The 20,787-nt window shown below is 35.4% G+C and overlaps 1 protein-coding gene across 5 annotated transcripts in view; it reads right to left on the bottom strand.

The window, feature by feature from the left end:
• Window positions 1–20,787, bottom strand: part of LOC135849387 (uncharacterized) — a 96,021-nt gene that overhangs the window by 60,608 nt on the left and 14,626 nt on the right. For 2 of the 5 annotated variants that reach the window (XM_065369785.1, XM_065369784.1), the window contains exon 2: window positions 1,655–1,718. The exons of the other annotated variants lie outside the window; for them this stretch is intronic. The gene's annotated coding sequence lies outside the window, so the exon portion shown is untranslated. The remainder of the gene's footprint in view (window positions 1–1,654; window positions 1,719–20,787) is intronic. 5 annotated transcript variants of the gene reach the window in all.

Below are 20,787 nucleotides of genomic sequence, written 5' to 3'. Positions count from 1 at the left end.
TCGAAACGAGCCAAGAAAGTACTCAAAAAAGTAAAAACAAAAAATATACCAAAATTATGCGAAAAAAAAACACGTTAAAAACCAAAATTTAATAATTTTTTCATCATTTAAACATTCTTGTTTGAAAAATTTTCAAAATACTGGTCAAACAAATTCCAAGCATTTTCCCAATAATCCAGTCATTGATAAAATTCAAATAACCAACTCTGTCTAAGTACGCCATTGAAGTTTTTTAAAAAAAGGGTCAAATCCGATTGAGAAAACTGAAACCAAACCAATTCCAACATAGTAATTCAAAGCGTACGAAGAATCTAATTTAAAACATTCCACCGACAACGAAATCCGCTCACGGCGAATAAAATTTGGTATGTACTTGTACATTTTGACCTTTCTAGAGGATTTTTTCGGTTTGTGTAAAAAAATACACATCGAATTAGAGACAGAACGACAATGGCCAGCGACCACCAACCACCACATTCCTCTCCCTCAAGACTCATCAACCTTCGAGAATGTCCACGTCGAAAATACTCGTACATGTACTCGTACACGATTTTTGTACTTGCACGAATTTACGTGATGAGATCACGCGCCGCACCATTTCACACCGCAGGTGGTGACCGTATCGTTGAAAAAAGCTCGAAAGCTGGGTACACGATGCACGTTAAGTGTTAACGCCACCCGCGAGATTTATCCGGGGGTTTACGCGTGCGACCTTCACTAAATCTCGGTATGGGTACGAAGTACGAACTTTTGCACAAAAGCACGATGCGACGATGTACATAGTATACTCGTAATTTCACATAAGACACTTTGTCCTCGTATTTTGTTGTTTTTTCATGCTATTGTTTTCCCTGCTTTATATAAGTTGAGAGTTACGCGAAGCGTAATCTGCTTATCGAAATTTCAACATGGTTCATAGCGGGTACTTTGGCACAATATGGTTAGGATTTTCTCCCAGTCACCATCGTTTCTGAAATGAAACTACGAGTAGTTACAATACGGTGCGGCGAGGAAAATTGTGGTATAAAATTCTATCTCATTTAGAATAGGTAAGGTACACTCCAAACTCCAGCGATTTCGTGGCAAAAATTGCAGAAGAAGAACTCAAACCAAACGCATTCTAATTTTCAACGAGAGGAAGAAGCGGTAAAAACATTTTTAAAAATTCAAAGCTACATAAAATCAACGAGCAATAAAAGTTTTAACTGTTAAACAAATGCCCTATACAAACACTCTTCACAAAGTTTAACACGAAGCTTATTTCAACAGATGGTCAATATTCTTTGACAAAGGTAGGAGGTGGTATTATTGCTCATTTTCACGTCTCTACACTTCTTGAAAATCACACTTTGAGACATTTCTAAAGAATTTTCATTACCTTAGGAACTTGGTCAAAGGAAATTCCAGAGGTGAAAATTGGCAATGGCATGAAAACTGATAGACTGCGTCTGCGAGTTTATTTCAGACGTGCGTAAGCTTCTCATAATATCTATTCCCTTAATAATTCTTTACGTATTCTCTTTGTAAGAGTCATTGATTCTCATCGCTTTTCGGGGTAACCACGTTTCGGTGCCACTTCAAGAATCCGTTCATGATGAACCGAACAAAATTTAATTTCAAATTGGTATCAACGTCTAGTCAACTAATTTCTTACCAACGTATTTTCACAATGATAGGTATCTTGTTCTTGTACATAAAAATTTGAAACTTGTGCTCACCTGAAACAGAAAAATGAAAATCAATTTAATAATTTCTTGGGCACTCATTAGCCATTACCTACAACTACGAGTAAAACAATATCAATGAAATGCGCCATAAAACTATTATAGGTATAATTTAAAAAATAAATACAAATACAGAAATTACTTCACCCTTTCCCTTCTTTTCTTTTTATCCTAATCGACCAGTTAATCCGAAATGCTTTAGAAATCCAATAAAAATTGTTGATTGTTCCCAAAATATTAAAAATTTCGAGGAAACTTTAAAAATATTCCATTCTGAAGTCTAAAACAAGTCTTATCAAAAATTGATCAGAAATTCACGAAAAATTTGAAAAATTGGTACAGAATTGTATGTACAAAAATCCATTTCAAATCCAAAAATCCTTGTCCGGAAATTCAACAAAAATCGGAACCATAGACTAAGAAAATGCAATAAAAATCCTTATAGAATTACAAAATGAAGACTGAAAAAAAAAGAAATCGCGATGAATTGGTCTTTATCACTTCCATTCAAAGTGTTTCATAAACAGACTTTTATGGGAAAATGATTACTCGTACATAGAGCTGATGGGACATTTTGTACTTTACAATAATTCTGACTTTCTTTTCTTCAGTGAAAAAAATATTATAATATTCGTATAATACATTTTTGTGGAAAGACAATTGAAAAATAGAAATCAAGGTGACCACTAAATCAAAAATATGAAAGAATGATCTTATACATTTATGATGACTGTTGGGTGACCCAATTTTCACTTTTGGACGACCCTGTCTTAAAATTACCTACGTTTCAAATTCAACTTTGATGGGTTATTTTTATAGGATTTTTCGCGCTGACCACAGAAAAAATGATGAAAAAATTCCATCACGTCAGGATTTTTCACATTTTCAAAGTTGATTACACCGTTACCTATCATTGAAATTCTATCAATTTTTGGTAACTCGATCTACCTATTTTTCGTAATTTTGCATCATTTTTTTCATAACTGACAAGGGAACCTCTTGAGGTGTCACACTCCGATTTGAACGGGACCGCGATATTTGGAAAGAGCATAGTCTAAAACCCCCAAAACCAAATTTTCAGCTGCCAAAGTTCACTTTTTGATTTTTGGCGAACGTTTGAAAATTCGAAATTGACTGTTTTTGGCGATTTATGCATTTTTTTAAAAAAGTACGTACTTGATAAATAAAAATGGTCAAAATAAGTCCCAAAATCAATATTAATAATCCAAATACAAATTACACCAATTCCAGACATTCTGGAGCCTCCAGCGCGATTTTCAATTTCTCCAGAATTTTGAATTTGCTCCAGAAGGCGTGAAAATGACGTTAGGAAGCTAAAAATCGAATTGTATATTACACTCGACCTGTTTAACGAGTTTATCCACATTTGAGCCGATTCTGAGAGTGACACCTCAAGAGTGGTTTTTTGAGGTGTCACTCTCACTTCAAAACGGCTGGAAATGGTAGCATTTGCTCTCCGGGGGTTAGTTCTTGAAGAAATACAGCGATTCACACGAATTTCAAAATTTTCCTCACAAACGGTTATCTTTTGATTTTTTGGATTTTTTAATTTTGAAAAAAGCAGGTCAAAAAACCACTCTTGAGGTGTCATTCCCAAAATCGGCTCAAATGTGGATAAACTCGTTAAACTGATCGAGTGTAATATACAACTCGATTTTTAGCTGCCCAACTTCATATTCACGCCTTCTGGAGCAAATTCAAAATTCTGGAGAAATTGAAAAATCGCGCTGGAGCCTCCAGAATGGCTGGAATTGGTGAAATTTGGATTTGGGTAATTAATATTAGTTTTGGGACTTATTTTGACCATTTTTATTTATCAAGTACGTACTTTTTTAAAAAAATGCATAAATCGCCAAAAACAGTCAATTTCGAATTTTCAAACGTTCGCCAAAAATCAAAAAGTGAACTTTGGCAGCTGAAAATTTGGTTTTGGGGGTTTTAGACTATGCTCTTTCCAAAAATCGGGGTCCCGTTCAAATCGGAGTGTGACACCTCAAGAGGTTCTTTTGTGAGCATTTTTGTGATATTTTGCTCAATTTTCTATAATGTTTCATCAATTTCAAGCCAATTTAAACGATTTTAATGGCATTTCAACAAATTATATTATGTATTATGATAATTTTTCACCAATTTATGTTAATTTTCAGTAATTTGGAGATCAATTCAACAATAATTTTTAAATCAGATCCACATTAAAACCGTATTATGATCCGAGATTAACGAAAAAAGTTCACCTAAACAAAACCTTAGGTGTATCAAACTGAAAATGAGGCACACATCCTGCAGCATTTTCATTCATTCCTTATCCTTCAATTTCAAATACTATTTTATCGCCAGCAACTGTTTCATTCATTTCGCAGGCAAATGAAAATTACACCGAAATCCGAATTAGAAATTTTTTTCATCAACATACTATACGTAGACGTACAAAATACGTTTCGTAAAAACAAAAGCAATGAAATAACCTCTCCTGCTTTTATTCATATTCGGCCTCTTAGCGCTCTCGTGTCACCCTAGAACGATATTTGAAAAAAAAAAAATTCCTACAGCGAAAACATTGCAGCTCGCAGCGATGCTTTTTTTTCGCAGCTCGGTGCTCGTTTAACCACGTTTATTTTTTGTTTTTTTTTTATTCATATTTACACTTGTGTGTATGCGCCATGGCATACACGTGTATGGTTTTATATGCACGCGAGATCGACAACGAACGTAATTATCATTGCGTAAACGATAAAAGTATATACGCGAGGCATTCGGATTCGGCTCGACGACGGTGTTTCGCAATTCCCATATTCGAGAGAGTTGAGCTGCAAGCTCTACACTGACATGTAGGTCTCTGGATTCAGCCCCGCGCCGCATCTCACCTGCACCTCGATACACGTATATTACGTGTACTACTCGTAGCTCTTCGCTTCTTGCCATAGAGGTGAAATTTTTCATACTTTATGGGCGCGTCATCACCATCGTCATCGTCGAGCCGCCGATTTCTTAACTGCACATACATATTTCAAGGCAGACAATCGCAGGCGTATATACGCGATACACGTGTCGTCAATTTACGAAACACTATGAATGGGACAGATATCTACTCGTAGTCTCGTACACTGTAAAAAGGGCGAGGGGTATAAAACCAACAGTTCTATATTATGGCATGGCGTATAGTAGCATCCAAAACTACCGACGAATTCGCGCATTTGTAGGTATGTCTCGTTAATTAGAAATTTATCGGAGAAGCCCGAGTTTTAGCCCAAACAATACAAAGGGTGTCTTTTGTTCTCGACTCGCACATACTTGCGAGTTCTTCGTCGGGATAAATTGTGAAATCGAGCATCTCAAAGTCGTTTACCTTTCGCGGGGGTAACGTCGACCGATAGCTTTTTGCAACTTTACCTCGGCGTTCGCATTCGCTATTCAACGAGTACAGTATACCCAACAAATCAAAGCGTAAACTTTCACTTTTAATTCACCTCGAGCGGAAAATTTCGGCTACCTTTGCCCGGCCAAGCCACCATCGCAACCCCTCCCTCCTTTCTTTCCTTCCTCCCCCCCCCACCCCATCGTATCATCTTCGCGTTTAAAAATCAACGAACAGAAAACCGTGTTGCAATTTTACATTTTCGCCAGGTACTTGGCTCCTCGAATGGTATTTATAAGGCTACGATTGCTCTATTTAACGTATTGTCATATTTTTTAGATTCCTCGAATTCAAAAAGGCGAACCTTTTTTCGTTCTTTAGTGCGAATTGACACGACGACAATGGTACCTATGTATTCGAATATACAACCGTGTTCTATTTTTAGCCCTTTCGATAAGAAATCGAATCATCGAACCAATTCAATTCGCAGAAAATACGTATATCTAACACCCATTAAATGTATATTTAAGATCATTTTGAATCGGTTAATAGGTCATCGTTTCTAATCAAGTCGATTCGATTCGAATGAAAAGCTCAAATATATCTTACAACGAATCGTATTTTATTTCTCTAGCCCCTCCCTAGCCTTCTCGCCGCACTAGGCTGAAAAATTTTCTCTTCGAGAATTTATTTATAGGTATTATTATTATCTAAGTTTACAATTTGAGTCATGTCTCTTTTTTATGGAGTAAAATTTTTTTCTTCAATTTTTTTCCTACTATACACTCGAGAGACCGTTTTGAAATTTTGATCTCACGTACTCTCTCCGTGCCTCGCTTTAATTAAACTTTTCTTTCTAGACGAGTTTACTGGAATGGAATTTTATCGAAGTTAAATTGATTGAGGCTTTTTATAGGCCTGGTATAGACTGCCTCGAGAGAATTTTATTCTCAGTTTCAAGGTCTTATGAGCCTTTCGTCTCAGTCCATCCGTCCTATTTTTGCATTTAATTCCAAGGCTTCTCCAGGTTTTCCATAAAAGAATTTCGAAACGTCGATATTTCGTTTGACTTTATTCGACAAAAAAAAACACGAATAAAAAGCAAGCTGGTTAAAGAGAAATCTGCCCGTCGAAAAAACTTTAGACTTAAAAAAAAAAATAATCACTTTGGCAATTTTTTTATGGTCTCATACCTCTGCAGTTGGTCAAGATTAAAACTTACAATCCTCAATGTAAACAAATTTTCTATTTTTTTAAACTGAATTTTTTCAATTTTTTTTACAGAAACGAGTAATTAATCATCCACTGAGTCAAGGAAAACCCTAAAAGTTTGATTTTAGAATTTCGAAGAAGCAATCTGTTGACTTTTATTCCCTGACACGTTTCAGAAAAGCAAAAAAATAATTTTTTACGCCAATCTCTGTCAAAAAAAAATAGGAAAAAATTTAAAGAGCTTCAAATCGTGAGATCCAAATCGTGTTACGCACGTGTTTTTTTCTAATATTCAAGACTTCGAAACTTGGGGAAGGAAAAGAGGGGTGCGAATCTTTTTCATGTCTGCAATTCATATTTAATTACAATTAATTCGACGTTATTTCACAATTTTTTAAACCATTACCAGACCAGTTTCAAATACTTTCTGCTCTAAGTGATTTTTGCCCCCCCCCCTCCCTTCTAGTGGTTTTAAGCTCTTAAAGAGCCTACAGAAATTTTTGGATTTCCCTCCGTTGAAAATATACTGAATTTTGGCTCTTTTTTTAAAAAAATTCTAAAACTGGAAAAACTAAACATCTACTTGACTTTCATTTTTTTTTTCAAATTCAGTCAGAAATTTTTCCTGTCAGTTAGGATATCTCACTCCTAAGTAAGAAAAACTCCAACATTTACTCATACCCAATAAACAATAAAACCTTCAGACCAAAAAAAGTAAAATTAAGAAATCATTCAAAAATCCACCACCAACCCTAATTTCAGGTGTTGGATTTCATTCTTCAATTTTGGGCGAATAATTGAAAATTCAACCACAAACTTTTCTTCCAGCCAAGCAGACACCTCAGACACTTCCTTTCGATTTTCAGCAAAAAAAAATCCACAAAAATTATTTTTCTGACTTCTTTGTAAAATTCCATTATTTACTCGACTTGGGAAAAACAGTCCCGGCAGTCCTACCCTAACGAATGGTTCAATTTATAGTGCTCAGTGATTGCAGCAAAAAAAACAACAATATAGTGCTTGCTGAGAACACTGAACATGAATTTTTCATTTACATCGATTGGCAAATTTCACAGCTCAAATATGTATGTCAATAATAATCGACCTTTTAAAATTTGGCTAGTACCCCCTCCCTTCGAAACTGTTGTAAGATCAATGAAGGAAATAATATCTAACGAGGAAAACTATTTCGTTTTGTCTTCAAAAATTATTATTTGTAATTGCATCGTTACGCGATGTTTTTTTAAACGTAAAGTTAGTTTATTTTCGCTAATTAATGTGAAGGTTGCGGTAAGGCGGAGTGAAAAAACACCGACGAAGGACGTTTTCGCTCATTGTAAAATTTTCTCGTTCAAAAAGATCAAAATTCGAATAAATTGACGATGATTTGCAATGAAGCGAAAATTTCAGCGAATTAATTTCCAAACGAAACGCCGCGTAGCTTTATCGGTTGAAAAAAAAATCAAAAATTCGTCGTTTAAAAAAAAAGATTGAATTTGGCCTTTCGAAAAATCTCGTATATTTTCGACTTTTTCAAAGTTCATTGGCATCGAAAACTTTGCGGCAAAAAATTACCGAAGAGGTGAATAAATTATTTCTCGTAGTAAAAAAAAATCGCTTCGAAATAAAAAAGTTTTGGAATTTAACCCTCCGCCCTCCTTTCGTTCCCCGTTAAGCGATAGATGTTCATCTCGTCGCGGATAATATTTTCAAAGCTTTAACGACGCGGATTTTCAACATACTCAACTTTTAAGCCTCTTCTTAGTGTGATAATAGAGGACGATTTTTCATCAAAGAAATATTTTCAAGAACCTGAGTAGGTATACACTTAAATACAAAGAACACCTACTGTGCGAGAGCTTTTTGCTAAATGGATGAAAAAAAAATGGCTAAAAATTGTCGAGAACAAGAAACTCGCAGAGAATTTTCATAAAGTTGGAGCTTTATTACTCGCGTATTAATTTGGACGGTATGAAAAATGATATCAAAGAGCATTGTTGGCTTCCGTCCAAAAACCCGGCGAATAATCGTACTCGATTACATTTGAAAATTACTCGCTAAAGCAGGTGTCGCTTTATTGTTGAAAAATGGAAATTTTTTTCTAAATTCCGAGAATAAATCTGTTTTAATGGGCATTTTGACGACGGCGTTAATTTCCGGCGCCCAAGTCGAGGTCAAGTGTGTATGGGTATGGGTATTGTACTCGTATGTCTTGGGAGCACGCGTGTACGATTTTTTTCACTCCCAAAGTACTATACGAAAAGTTTTCTAAAGCTTAGAATTTTAAAACTCAATTTCATTGCCGATCGGATTCGCTTTTGTGAAACTTTGAAGTTTATTTGATGTTTCAAATGAAACGAAACGTGTGTGAAGGTTTTTTTTTCAAACGTGAAATATGCTATACGTTCATCTGTATAATAATGAATGAAGTTGAATAATTTTTCAAAAAATATTATCGAAGTGAAATAATTTCCACGTGTAGATTATTCATCGCTTTGTAATCTAGGTTTGCAACTCGATGTACTTATTTTTCATTTTTGAAATGAACTTGAAACATTTTTTTTCCACATTCGACGCACTACAGAATGGTTGTCAAGGTATTGAAAAATTATTACCCTCGCCTCGCGAATTACGTAATTTTTTGTACCTATGGATTTTGGGTGGGCGAGGCGTTCGCCGGTCGATTTGTAAACAAGTCGTGTTAAGAATTTGGCAGAATTTTTTCCCTCTGTGTTTACTCAAGAGTTTACTTTCTCTCCATATAATCAATTTGGCATCGTGTATAAGTTTACAGTATATGAATTGGACAGGACAGCTCGGCGTTTATTATTTTTCTTTCGCATTCGAACCGATGTCGAAATATTACCAGTCAAATCGACGAATGGTATTCATTATTTTTAATTAGCCAGTTCGTACACGTGGATTGGTATTTAAATATTATTGAACGAGCGAGCAGCGCAGCGTATTAGAATTAATCGATTTGTATATCGATAAGAGCAGCTTCAGAGCACGCGAAAGCTGTACAAATACGATGGAAATTTTTATTGACATACGTGGATGGGTCTCAATTCGACTCGAGTCGACAAGTGTTTGTTATATTTACCTAGCTAATTTGTTTCGATGTGTACGAATATTATACCTAGTCTTGTATTGAAATTGAAAGAAAAGAAAAGAAAATCCATCGTATCGTCGCGTATGCAATTTCGGACCAGTGGCGAAAAAATTTACGATTATTGTCTGAACTTGACTCGGGGAGACCAATTTTTTATCGTCTGACTACATATTTGGATGAAAAGTAGATCACCACGTGTATCGAAAAAGAAGACCATAAGGTTATACATAAAATGAACACTGGCTGGCGGCGACGGCGACGACGACAACGACGTCGACGTCGCGAAGTTTATAAAAAGACTCGTCCACACGTTCGCCGGGTTCAATATCAAGGGTAATTCGCTCGCTCTGATAGGAGGGAGATCGACTACTGTATTTTAGAATAGGGAGAAACAAGTTTTTCAAATTGCAAAGAAGGGGTTGAGAATAGAATCCACGTGCGCGTCAGATTGCATCACGTCTCGTCTGTGCTGGAAATCTTCGCCGGTTGCGAAAATTCCGGTTATCGAACGGTCTGCTTATAGTATATGCTCGTCGGAATACCAGGCTAGGCCATGCCAGGCTGGGGGCTGCTTCTGCGACTTGTACCGGCAGAATGATTACCGAAAACAAAAATGCCTACTTTTATGCAGGGGGTCGCGCGGGGGTCGTGTTAGGGGCTAGTACGTGACTCGCAGAGACGTATGCAGTTTTTAAAGCTGTGCAGACTGTAATGCAATGAGAGTACTGTTTGCTGAAGTGTTGTTTATTCGTCGTATTGTTATCGGCGTACTATTGGGGGGTTTTCTGTTTGTTTGCTCTTTTTTTTTTTTTTACTTTTTTCAATACCCAGATAGACATGGAAAGGTGAATATGATGTTGTGTTGAGCGAAACGTTGATGTTCTCTAATGGTAATGTGAATTTTTCTAAAATGGGTTCAAAAAACTAGAGCTAGAGTTGGGAAAATAAAAATTCTAAAATAAAGAGGGAGAAAGCAAAAAAAGTTGAAGTACTCAAGTAACAACAAATGTTGCAAAATTAACCAAAAAAAAAAGGTCAACATTTTTAAAAATCACACTGATATGAAAAAAATGGGTGAGGGGGAGTCTGTAATCCGCTTAAGAAAATGTAAGTATACTCACAAAAGAAGTATCCCATCTGGCTCAAAATTTTGAAACGGACACAGGGGAATAAGAAAACCTCAAAATAAACCACCGGCAAAAATTTTAAGTGCTGAAATTTATCTATCAATTTTGAAGAAAATTTTTAAAAATTCAAATTTGGCTCATTTCTTATTTAATTTTTTTAAAATTCACCAAAAATCGAAAAATAATTTCAGAAGCTGAAATTTTTGTTGGTGGCTTATTTTAAGGTCCTCTTTCGAGGGATACTTGCCAAATAAGGTGTTATAGGTATCACATTCAACTTTTCATCAAAATGAAATGACGAAATATCAATGATTTTGGTTTATGAGCACTTTCTGAAAAAGTGAAAATTTTAAGCTAAAAATTTGGTTCATTTTGAAAATTCAGATTTACCTTACGACCAATCGTCGTCGTCGTAGTCGCGCTCCTTTACAGGAGATAGCGTATATGTCCATCTATATTAGCCGGTATCTAGCGTATCTAATTGTTTCTTTCAGGGTCTTGCAGGGGGAGTTGGCCGGTGAGTTTGTTGTTAACAGTTCCGATCGTTTCCTCCCTCTCGTCGATCTTCCTTGGATTTTCCCCTGTACCGCTAGCATGAAAATACCGTTTTCTCGTATTTTATGAGCTAAATACTTTAGCTTTCTGTTTTTGATGTCTTCAACTACGACTTTCCGCTCCTCTCCTATTCTTGCTAGTACTTCCTTGTTGGTAACGAAGTCCTTCCATGAGATCCGTAGTAGCCTTCGATAGCACCACATCTCAAAAGCGGATACTTTCTTCTCGCATTCTGCACTCATGGTCCATGTTTCGCAGGAATACTTCAGAACGGTCCATACGTAGCATCGCATAATTCTCTTCCTCAGATCAATACTCATCGTTCGATTTCCCAGCACATTGGCAAGGTTGTTGAAAGCAGTCTTTGCCATTCCAATCCGTGATTTGATTTCTTTATGATCTCTACCATCGTTGTTTATCAGTGCTCCAAGGTACCTAAATTGCTTTACATTTTCTATTTCTTGTGATCCGATGTTGATTTTGACCTCTTTATCATCTCCTTTCGTAAATCTCATCACCTTGGTCTTGCCTGCATTTATTTTCATTCCATATTTTAATCCAGCACTGTTGATTTGGTTGATCATTTTCTGCATCTGCGCCTCTGTCTCAGCAAGGATCACTTTGTCGTCTGCATAACTTATTTCATTTATTCTCTTGCCGTTGATCTTGAATCCCATTCGTTCGATTCGCGCTTCTCTCATTATTTCTTCTGCGTACACGTTGAACAACCTGGGTGAGAGGGGGCATCCTTGCCGCACACCTCTCTTTATTCCACATCCGTTCTCTGAGTACTCAGTTCCAATCTTGATGTTAGCACTTTGCTCCCAGTACAGGTTCTTGATTATTTGCAGGTCTTTGTTATCGATATTGTATTTTTCCAGGATCTCCAACATCTTCTCATGGTTGACACGATCAAATGCTTTTTCATAATCGACGAAGCAAGCAATGATTTCCCTATTTGCATTCAGTGCTCTTTGAATGATCACTTTCAGCAGGGCAATTGCATCTCTCATCCCTTTTTTTGCTATAAAGCCATATTGTGTTTCACTTAGATTTTCATCTATCTTCTTTTCAATTCTGGCATTTATGATGGAGAGTAGTAGCTTCAGTGCGTGGCTCATCAGTGCGATGGTTCTATATTCAGAGCATTTTTGCAAGTTGTTCTTTTTTGGTATTGGTACAAAATTTACTGCTTTGAAGTCCTTAGGCAGAGTGCCTTCATCGTATATTTTGTAAAAATGAAAATATCATTTTGTTTTGGGAAAAAAAAATTCAAATGTGTAAATTTAAATGTTTTTTTTTTTTTTGCAAAAACAGAGTGACTTAGACAAGGAGAATACTTATGAAATTTTTTTAAACAATTTTCTTTCACTTCTTAAAAAAAAACTAAGTAAGTATCTTATACTAATTGGATTTTTTTTTTTGATAAAATGGAAATTTTTCAAGCATAGGTAGGTAGGTAGAGGTACCAATACCTATATTAATTTCTCACAACAATGTTTCATAAATACGAAACGTTTTCTTATGTTAATTCATCTCATTGCATTGTAATGACTAATGAAACACTTTCGGTGCGAGTAGGTATTATGGATTTTTTTTTCTGATTTATTACTCGTAAGTATATTAGGTATCTATTATTAGAGATGCAATTTTTATGCATTTGCATTTTTTTTCGTATTCACTTTTGTTGATGTGTTACGTAACAATATTTTTTGCATATTTTCAGTTCTAATGCTCATTTCATTTGCATTTACAATTAGAAAAACATATTTTACGCGCATAGAACTCGGATTTTTTATGCATTATTACTCATTACTCATCATATCCTTAATTGCTATTTAGGGAGGGGGGGGGATGACTTAATTTCAATGTTTTTCTTTTTCTTCAGAAAATTAATGAAATGAAAAATTATTCTATTGAAAAATTGTGTAATTTCAACTTTTACTTTTCGGTCACTTTCCCCCATTGGTATTCACTTCGTATGCATAAAAAAAAAAGAGGAAAATAATCATCCAAAGTCGAAACATTGAAATAATACACATTAGTGATTAAGTATAGTTTGTTTTGTATACACGTAGGCAGAGACATCTCCAGATTTATTAATTCAGCATAGAAACCACAGACATAGCAAAATTTTCCTATTATACATCAGGTTAAAATTGCAATTAATCATTCCAAAATATGTACTTTCATCGAATAATTTATTTCGTAATAAAATATGCCTTTTTTTGAAACCCCTCACGTGGGTAATTTTATCTCATTCCGATACAACTTTCAAAAAATATCGTAAATTATCGAAATAAATTACGAAGCTCGGTATTTTCGAACACAAGATTAAAATGAAGAAAAAAAAGCCCAGCTATTACACCCTATAGGCGCTTGTATAAAATATAAGAATACGTAAAGATAACAAAAAGTTATTGATTTTCCCCAAACCAATCACCGGCCGGATTCATGAATAAAGCCAAAGTTAGTAGTCTCGTCTACATAGAAAAACTTGTTGATTTATTATAAAATTTCCCCTTTGATGAAAAAAAAGGAAACGAAGAGAAAAAAAAAGGTATGTAGGTAGAAAAGCGAGAAAAAAATTAGGTCGTAAAGTTACAGCTTTAAAAATTTATACAACACGGTTCGGTTATACATTTTTATCATTTTTAATTACTACAACGAGTCTAATTAGCTTTGCAATCGAATAAAAATGTCTCGAGTCGGCGTACCTAATAAAAAAATTCATAAAAATTTTACGAGCACCCGTAATTCGGCATAATTTCCAAACTAGTTAAAAATTCTGTGTTAGAACGTGCAAATATACGACGACGACGACGGGAGCGAAGTAATACCTCTCTCTGTACATGTCTATACTCTACTACAGCCTAGAAAGGAGAAAATTTGCCTTGATTAAAATTCAAAACGGCGGATTTTCCTACATCACGTAGGTCTAAATTCGCCCACGTTAAACAGCAACAGCACCAATTCAACCGGATGAAAATTATCTTGTAAAATGTTATAGGAGTGAATATTTTCTACTCGTAGCTCCGGTATCTTTCGTCGATTCTCGGAGCTTTCATTTTGAAATCGCGGCGTATACGCTAAGTTCCATTTACGAGTACGTGCTTTTCATCGAAACCACGTTCTGAAATGAATGCGCAAAATTCGATAATTTAAATTACACCTTTGCGGTTTTATCCAAGATGGTTTCGCGTCGTCTTCGTAAATAAATACCTATTTACGCACACAGACAGATAGGCAGGCAGAAGCAGATTCACTTCAAAGTATACCTACCTATAATACACTACCCACCGTGAATTCGTGATAATTTGTCTTTATAGTCCACCTTTGCCATAAGCTTATAGGTTATATTCGTTTAATTTTACTCGTAAGTATGTTAAAGTCGAGTGTGTTTGTGCAGGTACATATCATGGGCGTGGTTATTAAAAATTAATTAATTAATGATAGGATGGTTGAATTTTGGGAAAAACTAAATTAAAACTGGTTTTTGTATTTCATGGTACCTAACGGAATTTTTTTTCCAACCAAATTTTCAGAAAACTCTCCGCTTGATATCCCTCCCGCACGCACGCACGCACGCACGCACGCACGCACGCACGCACGCACACACACACACACACACACACACACATACTACATATAAAAATTAACAAAGTCAAATTTTTCACAGAAAATTCGTCAAAAAAATTGAAATTGGAAGAAAATTTGTATACAAAGTATTTTTCAATTTCAATCAAAATTAGGTATAAAAAAAAAGTTGCCAATTTCATCAAAAATAGACTTTTTTCAATTATTCGAGAATTACGTCATCAATGATGAGACGTTTTGCAACGATAAAAGTCAGGCAACAAAATCATAGATAAGGGTAGATGATTTGTAAAAAGTGAAAACCAAACGAATAGAGTGAATAGAGATAACCACCGATTAGATTACAAATTTTTTTTTGTTTTTCGTACCTACCAACGACCAAGTACCTCTACCTACCAACGATTGTGTGTGATTCATCGCTAGAAAATGTTGGTAATTCATACCTATCAATAACGGACACAATCGTGCTGATTTTGATCGAACCGATAAACTTGAAAAATGAAAAAAGAAATGACTCAGAATTATGAAATTGAAAATGGAACCGGGAACGTACATGTTCAAGAGCGCGAATCATGAAAAAAATTGTCGGAGAATTTTAACAAAATTCAAAGGAGAGATTTGAATTGAAAATCAAAAAAAAATTTAGCTTTTGAGGTGTTCTAGGAAGGGTAATATGGGTCTTCAAAGACGACACATTTTCGAAAAGAATTGTAGTTTTTTCGCACTAACCTCTACTCGACCTGTTTTGGGAAATTCCTGTTTTAAAAATATTTTTTTCTAAAATATTTCGCATTAATTATTCCAAAACATCGGAAGATATCATTTTTGAAACTGGGAGAATACTTTGGAATACAGTGGTGCCAATTTAAAATAAATCGTAAAAATTTACCAAGTTTTTGACAATTTTTCTCAATTTGTTGCCTCCTTGAGAACCCATATCTCCCTTCCAGGAGCACCTTCGAAGCTAAAAAATTTTCTGAGTGACTTTCAACTCAAAATGAAGGTCTCCATTCAATTTGGTCAAAATCCTTCGATTTCGATATTTTTTTCCGCAATGAATTTCACATCTCACCAATTCATAGAAAATCTATTTGATCAGAGGGAGGGTTGATCAGAATCAGAATCATCAATCAACGTGTATTTCCCAAACCCTTCTAAAATCATAAAATTCAAAATTGATAGACTGGACGAATACTGAAAAATCATCAACGTATGGGCTCAAGCTCAAATAAAGAAAAAACTCGAACCACATGTACGCGAGAATACCAGTAAAAAAGAAAACACAATTTGCACAGTTTTTAGTACCCACTACGAAAAAATTGACGATTTGAGAAATATCATCTCTAAAAAGAGTAAATCGAAAGCAGGATATTAAGTAGAATGAAATTTCTTTTCGACACCTAACTAGATCTCGGTGGTAAAATTTAGACCAACATATACGTGTACTTGAAACCAGTAAAGAAGAGAGCTGAAAGATAAGTGAAATTCTTTCACTCGACATCGTATATCAAATCTTTTGAAGTTGAGTCGGTTAATAAAGGAAATCCGATAAAAGAAATCGTACTACAGCAAGCTTCTAAAAAAGGCTCGAGAGAACGATCGTCGCTCGTGTCGTGCGGTCCACAAAACTCCACACGAGCCAGTTGGTATTATTTCATCGCAGTTTATTCAACCAAGAAGTGGAGAAATTTTCGACGAAATTACCGCTACGTAATTGCTCGAGCGGTATGATAAATCGGCCGACATGTGTTTATAATTCGATTACAGCAGTGTTTGCAAAAAACCACCGGTAAACGGAGGAAAAATAGAATCTGCTGACACATCGAAATTGGCGATCGCGTGCTCATCACACCTACATATGTACATCGCGGCATCGTTGTCGGTCGAGTTCATTGTGTTTAGAATCGCGAAGCTGCTGGCGAAGGAATTATTTATGTAGACGTTTAATCACATTCGGTCTCATTATACGAGTATTATGAAAAATCGTGTAATGTGACGTAAGAATTGTTCAAAATAAGCACCAAATGGAAATAGCTCAGAAAATTTTTACAGAGCTCCGAAAATAAACTTGGATTATACCTCTTTTTTGAAAAAAAAATTCAAGACATTGAGGGAATAGCTTAAATCTCAATTTTTTCAACAATTCACCAAAAATGATTTTCAAAAATTGATTGTAGCAGTTCTTTCAATAGAAAATTTTTGATTTTTGACTTCGGTAAAATAATTTGAGTGTGTTTCGAAAATTCCTTGAGAAAATATCTTTTTAAATTGTGATTGGTTCATCAAACCAAACTTTTTCACAGATTTTTTTGCCCCGTCTGATTTTTTTTTTGAACAATAAATCAAAGGCAAAAAATGCATAATGGAATTTTCGATGAAAAATGCAAGACTTTTGAGGTAAATGTAGAACTTCTTCAGCATAAATGTAAACCAGATTCACATAGAATAAAATTTCTATCCGAAATTCAACTAAGTGTGCAGTTATTTTGACTTTCGGGTGAAATTTTGATTCTTCCAATCTGATGATTTCTTGGATCAAATCAAACTAATTCCTGCTCTCAAAATCATACACCCCTTGCACCCTCACTCGCAAATATCATCACGAAAGTCCTTCAATTTTTAGACACGTCAGTGGTCTGGTCCATTATCATACAACTTCAAGCAATTCTCTTTTATTTTTTGGCAAATCTGGCCGATATGATGTTGACCGAGACGATGAACCGAGTATTACTCATATCGCTTTATACGCAGACAGTATGAAATATCGACGGTTTTGCGTACAGTTGTACATGTATGGGAGAGAGGCGGCGTCAAGGGCGCAACTCGAAAGGGCATTGACTTCAGGCGATAATTTTTTTTGCGTACGCTCTTTTTCGCAACGCGAGAAAATTTTTTCATCGCCCGAACCGAGTTTGCGATATCAAGAAAATACCGACTTGATATAAAAAGGTTATCGACCCGAGGTGTTAAGTTTTATCGGAGCCTATAGCGCTCTATTTACGTCACTAATTACCGAATCCGAATCTATACGCGTATATTTTTTTGGGAAAAATGGCAGAGCGGAGACCAAGACAGCATCCAGGTAAATTTTCGCACAGCGTTACGTACCTTTACCTTTTCACCGATACGATTACGTTACGGTAAATCTGCCGGTGAGTGACTCAGTGTAAAAAAAACACCAAATCGCGACCATTGGCCGTTGCCTTGGCCCTGATATTAAAAAATAAAAACATCCATAAAGAGGTCACGCATCGTATATTGCGTTGCTAACGCATGTCGATTGCATTTCATTGTAATCTTCCTCCACCTACCTCCTCAGCTACGAATTGTTCTCGACGATCGCGCCAAGTGTAGTAAAAAAAAAAACCAGTCAGTCATTATTAGGCTATTTAGGGCAAAAAGGTGAACGTCGATGTGTAATATGGCGCACCAACGACGAAAAAATCCTACGTTCCGGTGGGGACGAAGAGGAGAGGTAAAAATCCACGTGGAAAACATGACCCGCGACCGTGTAAAGCCGCCCCACTCGAAAGATTGGAAATGGAATTGCAACTTGTGTGTAAGATGCGTTTGTGTGTGAGTGAAGTGCATTGCATATACGACAACGATGAACGAGTACGAGTACTGCCGACAAGCGGCGGCGGTTACACGTGTGCATAGGCCCAGAATACTGGCACGTGTCAGCCAATGCCCCTGCGTGGCCTTCTTCTTCCTCATGCACCGGCTGGCTGGCTTGGCTGAGTAGAGAGACCCTTCGTGCGTTGGATTACCGTTCACGAGTTAGCGGTTACTTCAAGTAATTACCGAAGTATTTACCGTATGCAAGTGTGAAGTAACGATGTGCTTAATGAATCGCGTTAATGAGACTGTTTAATTAATGTAAATCGGTCCATTATTTAGACTGAAAAAATCAGCTTGGGAAGGGAATGGGAAATTTGAAAACGCGAGAAATGAAGTGATTAATTTATTGACTCGGCTGCTTCCTGACGAATACCAATTGAATTATTGCAGGAATCTTTAATTATTGAACTTTGAAGAATCAACAATCACAAGCTGGGATATTGATGAGGAATTATTTTGGTGGCTAGACGAAGCTGAGCTTTCAAAGAAAATAAATCATTTTGGAAAATGAAAGTTTTGAAAAGGCTCAAATCCTTCATTTCCAATAAAACAAATGAGCATAAATTGGGATTTGTTTTCAAAAATAATTCATCAAAATAAGTAAAAAAACATTAGTCAAAGCGCTTTTTGAAAACATTGAAAAAAATCCCAAATAATCCCATGAGAATACACCAAATGAAATTTAGCTCATAAGAAACGTTTCTGATTGGTTCAAGCAGAGTTCTCCAAATCCTTGGAAAATATAAAAATCAGCTGGGGGTCTAGAACGGCTCTAAGCTGCGACTAATTGATTTAGGAGGACAAAAATTAGACAAAAAATCGAACTTGAAAATTTAAATTCTCACCTCAATTGATCAAACTTGATTTTTTTTAAAGTCAACTCATACGAGCCTTTCAAATTTTTAAAAGTTCGGTGGCAACCTTGAGTACTTAAAATTTTGGCTGGTAAATTGGTGGGCTAAAAGAGAAGGGAGGGAGAGGGTGTGTAAGTCAACATATTATATGAAATCCAGAAGTATTCCTGATTTGGTTTCTGGTGAAATAAAAGATGTGGGCAAACAATCAAAATGTTCAAAATTTCAAGTTTTTCTGTGATTTGAAAACAAACAAGAATCATATTTTTCTAACTCAGTAACCTCACTCCCCCCCAACTCCTGCTACATCTATTTTCACCAATCCTTGAAATCAATTTAAATTGGTCGAAAATGAATTTTAAAATTCTCTAAAATATTCAACATTTAAATTTCTTCGTCTTAAAATTTTGTGCCAAACTTGCTCCATATAAATAAAATAAAAATAACCACGATATAGATATTTTTTCTCCACAAATGGGTTGGGTCTAGACATGGACCAACACAGAATTATCAATATTAGACACAAGGATTCCTTATTGATTCCAAAATTGGAGTCAAAATTCTTAGAAAATACACCAACGCTATTCACTGAACGAAAATTCAACAGGATAGGCTAAGTTCCGAAATATTCAACAACCCTTCTGCCATATTTTAATGACACATCGCATGAAGAGCAATTAACAAAGAGAAACCCTTCACGACGATGTTCGATTTCCATAAAAATAGAAAAAATAAAGTTCGTATAACCAAAAGAACTTCATTTTAACGATATACACGACGCGGATCCTTTGAAACCATAAAAATTGCGCGAGAAATTTCCAAGCTCGTATACCATGCTTTGTGTGGCTGGCGTAGCGAGTGGGTCATCGATTTTTTTCTAGTTTTAATCCCAGCGTTTTTTGATGACTTGGCATAAAATTGCTCATTTACACAGAGAAGCAATGTTAGGTACTTTCTAGAGGAGAATAATTTTGAGGGAATATTTGAAAGATTTTGAAAAAAAAATTGTCCAAGATAACTATGTTGTGACGTAATAATACCTACTCATTCAATTTACCGCAGATTTATCATCGTAATGATTTTTAAAAAATTAATTTCATGAAATTTTAGGGCTTTTATTTTTTAAACGAATTAAATACTCACTTTGATGAAGATTTTTTGTACGGAATTACGTAGTAAAATTTTACAAATGTTTAGGGGAAGAAAGGGGGAATAAAATTGAAATTAAGACGTAATCGTGTTCAATTTGAACTTAATTAAAAATTACAAAAAATGGAATCCGTTCAAAAATTCAATTAGTCGAGTTAATTTCTTATAGTTAAATAACGCAGCTTCTAATTAATCCGAACAATAATTCAAACCTTATTATTACGTTATATTTCATTAAGCTATGTTCTCTCGAGATAAAAAACCAAAAAAAAAAAAACAAAGTAAGCAGGCGCGTTGTCTCGACTGCTTAAAAAAAAGGAAAAGAAAGAAAACGCAGAGGTGCAAAGAAAAGGAGAGAAAACCCAACTGTAAATTTAACAACGAAATTCTAAAGTATATACTCGTATCTGAAATGAATATCCCAAGGGCTACAAATAAAGCGAATTTTAAGACGCTACCT

This window comes from Planococcus citri, chromosome 5 (genome assembly GCF_950023065.1).
Source record: "Planococcus citri chromosome 5, ihPlaCitr1.1, whole genome shotgun sequence".
NCBI classification, from domain to species: Eukaryota; Metazoa; Arthropoda; class Insecta; order Hemiptera; family Pseudococcidae; genus Planococcus; species Planococcus citri.
The sequence above is the reverse complement of the archived record's forward strand: the minus strand, read 5'-3'. Positions and strand labels throughout refer to the sequence as shown.